Raw genomic sequence first — 3,651 nt, 5'->3', positions numbered from 1 at the left:
TTTTCAACAGGCCTCTTCGATTGGGGACGGATTCATCTCGTTGATAGGTTGATTTTCAACAGGCCTCTTCGATTGGAGACGGATTCATCTCGTTGATAGGTTGATTTTCAACAGGCCTCTTCGATTGGGGACGGATTCATCTCGTTGATAGGTTGATTTTCAACAGGCCTCTTCGATTGGAGACGGATTCATCTCGTTGATAGGTTGATTTTCAACAGGCCTCTTCGATTGGGGACGGATTCATCTCGTTGATAGGTTGATTTTCAACAGGCCTCTTCGATTGGGGACGGATTCATCTCGTTGATAGGTTGATTTTCAACAGGCCTCTTCGATTGGGGACGGATTCATCTCGTTGATAGGTTGATTTTCAACAGGCCTCTTCGATTGGGGACGGATTCATCTCGTTGATATGTTGATTTTCAACAGGCCTCTTCGATTGGAGACGGATTCATCTCATTGATAGGTTGATTTGTATTTATAGATTTTTGTTTATTTAACTGTTACAGCCTATAAATATGAAACAAAGAAAGGGAGAATAGATGTTGCTTGCTGCAAGCGATGTGTTACTCAAGTACCTACAGCCTGTATAACCTTTAAAAATAATCATTTAAGCTGTGAACTGCAGAGTTTAAGAACAGAATAAAGTTCGACTCGTTTGTCCATCCTCTCATAGTAAAGAGTGGGGTCGTAACCTGGGACAAAGGCGTTTGAGCAGGCATTCTATTAGACTGACGATCATTCAATAACTATTATGCTGTTACATAGTGATTCAATCATTTCTTTCTAATTACATACACTCCTACACGCCCTGCTTTTGTAGTCTAATAGACGACAACAACAACTGTCACAATAAGCTTCTCAATAAGCGGTTTCTTACAGCGTAGTGAGAGACTACTGTGTGTCAGTGCCCTTCACATTCAGACCCCTTCATTTTTTTCCACATTTTGTTACATTACAGCCTTTCTTCTAAAATTGTTTAAATATTCTCCTCGTCAAATCTACACACAAAACTCCATAATGACAAAGTGAAAACAGGCTTTTAATTTTTTTTGTAAATGTACTAAAAATTGAAAACAGAAATACCTTATTTACATCAGTATTCAGACCCTTTGTTATGAGATATGAAATTGAGTTCAGGTGCATCCTGTTTCCGTTGATCATCCTTGAGATGTTTCCAGAACTTGATTGTGCTTAAATTCAATCGATTGTACATGCTTTGGAAAGGCACACACCTGTCTATATAAGGTCCCACAGTTGACAGTACACTTCAGAGCAAAAACCAAGCCATGGGGTCGAAGGAATTGTCCGTACAGCCACGAGACAGGATCGTGTCGAGGCACAGAGCTGGGGAACGGTACCAAAACATTTCTCCGGCATTGAAGGCCCCCAAGAATGCATCATTCTTAAATGGAAGAAGTTTGGAACCAGCAAGACTCTTCCTAGAGCTGGCCGCCTGACCAAACTGAACAATCGGGGGAGAAGGGCCTTGACCAAGAACCTGATGGTCACTCTGACAGAGCTCCAGAGCTCCTCTGTGGAGATGGGAGAACCTTCCAGAAGGACAACCATCTCTGCAGCACTCCACCAATCAGGCCTTTATGGTAGAATGACCAGATTGAAGCCACTCCTCAATAAAAGGCACATGACAGCCTACTTGGAGTTTTTAAAAGGCACCTAAAGGACTCTCAGATCATGAGAAACAAGATTCTCTGGTCTGAATGCAAAACGTCACGTCTGGAGGGAACCTGGCACCATCCCTACAGTGAAGCATGGTGGTGGCAGCATCATGCTGTGGGGATGTTTTTCAGCGGCAGGGACTGAGAGACTAGTCAGGATCGAGGGAAAGATGAACGGAGCAAAGTACAGAGAGATCATTGATGAAAACCTGCTACAGATCGCTCAGGACCTCAGACTGGGGCGAAGGTTCTTAAGCTGTGCAGCGACGCTCCCCATTCAACCTGACCGAGCTTGAGAGGATCTGCAGCGAAGAATGGGAGGAACTCCCCAAATACAGGTGTGCCAAGCGTCATACCCAAGAAGACTCAAGGCTGTAATCGCTGCCAAAGGTGCTCTAACAAATTACAGAGTAAAGGGTTTGAACACTTATGTAAATGAGATATTTTAGTTGTTGTTTTTTTTAATACATTTTAAACAATTTTGAAAAACCTGTTTTTGCTTTGTCATTATGGGGTATTGTGATGTCATTATGGGGTATTGTGATGTCGTTATGGGGTATTGTGATGTCATTATGGGGTATTGTGATGTCATTATGGGGTATTGTGTGTAGATTGATGAGAAGAAAAATAAATATATTTTAGAATAAGGCTGTAACGTAGCAAAATGTGGAAAAAGTCAAGGGGTCTGAATACTTTCCGAATGCACTGTATGTGTCAGATCTGACAGTTTTTTTGTTTGTATATTTCTTACTCCTTAGTTGCAAGTTAAGGCTGTGTGTTTGGTGTGTACCATTTGTTTTACAGGTAGCCTACAGTACCTGCCTTTTTTCTGAAATCTTTCTCGTCCTCATTCTGCCTCTGTTCATACCTTTGCCCCAAAGTTATACCCGTTCCATTGACAGGAAAACTCCTGGCCATATTACAGTACGGAGCCTTCCTCTGCGCCACGTCACTCCCATCTGAACTATCTATGTCACTGTGTCACATTATTTCCTATTAAGTTATAGTTTAAGGTAGAGAAGTCTATTAAGTTATAGTTTAAGGTAGAGAAGTCTATTAAGTTATAGTTTAAGGTAGAGAAGTCGTCTCATGAGGATTTTCATTGATGTTGTTGTACTTTTTTTTAAATCTTCATTTAAACAAAATGGTTTTACTTCACTGTGTAATTGTTTAATTTATGCAGATATTCACAACCCTTTACCACAGCGACCATAGTGTGATTGACTGGCTAGAGAACCAACCCAACCCTGCTATAATTCTAAGTGTTCCTAGGTGTTACCCTCTGGGAGCTGGTCTTCAGGTCCCAGACACGGCTACATGGTTCATGGTTCATCAACAGGACAACTACCATATAACTGTCTTTTATCATCAGTCCCTTACAAGGATTCATTGTTCCTGTGTGACGTCCTGTATCTCAGTCTGTATCTCAGTCTATAACTCAGTCTGTAACTCAGTCTGTAACTCAGTCTGTAACTCAGTCTGTATCTCAGTCTGTAACTCAGTCCTATAACTCAGTCTGTCACTCAGTCTGTAACTCAGTCTGTATCTCAGTCTGTAACTCAGTCTGTAACTCAGTCTGTAACTCAGTCTGTAACTCAGTCTGTATCTCAGTCTGTATCTCAGTCTGTAACTCAGTCTGTGACTCAGTCTGTAACTCAGTCTGTAACTCTATGTAACTCTACAGACTGAGTTACAGGACTGAGTTACAGACTGAGTTACAGACTGAGTTACAGACTGAGTTACAGACTGAGTTACAGGCTGAGATACAGACTCAGTCTGTAACTCAGTCCCATATTTAGTCTGTAACTCAGTCTGTAACTCAGTCTGTATCTCAGTCTGTAACTCAGTCTGTAACTCAGTCTGTAACTCAATCTGTAACTCAGTCTGTAACTCAGTCTGTAACTCAGTCTGTAACTCAGTCTGTAAGGCAGCACCTTATTTCTTATTTCTTGAAGCTTGACATTGTTCTCTTGAA

At 41.4% G+C, this 3,651-nt stretch overlaps 1 protein-coding gene across 1 annotated transcript in view; it reads left to right on the top strand.

Moving 5' to 3' along the window:
- LOC116354505 (FH1/FH2 domain-containing protein 3-like) overlaps positions 1 to 829 on the top strand; it is a 3,007-nt gene extending 2,178 nt beyond the window's left edge. Inside the window, exon 3 of the mRNA XM_031795014.1 lies at positions 1 to 829. This exon is cut by the window's left edge and continues 649 nt beyond it. The gene's annotated coding sequence lies outside the window, so the exon portion shown is untranslated.
- Positions 830 to 3,651: the final 2,822 nt, after the last annotated feature.

This window comes from Oncorhynchus kisutch, linkage group LG17 (genome assembly GCF_002021735.2).
Source record: "Oncorhynchus kisutch isolate 150728-3 linkage group LG17, Okis_V2, whole genome shotgun sequence".
Classification (NCBI taxonomy): Eukaryota; Metazoa; Chordata; class Actinopteri; order Salmoniformes; family Salmonidae; genus Oncorhynchus; species Oncorhynchus kisutch.
The sequence above is the reverse complement of the archived record's forward strand: the minus strand, read 5'-3'. Positions and strand labels throughout refer to the sequence as shown.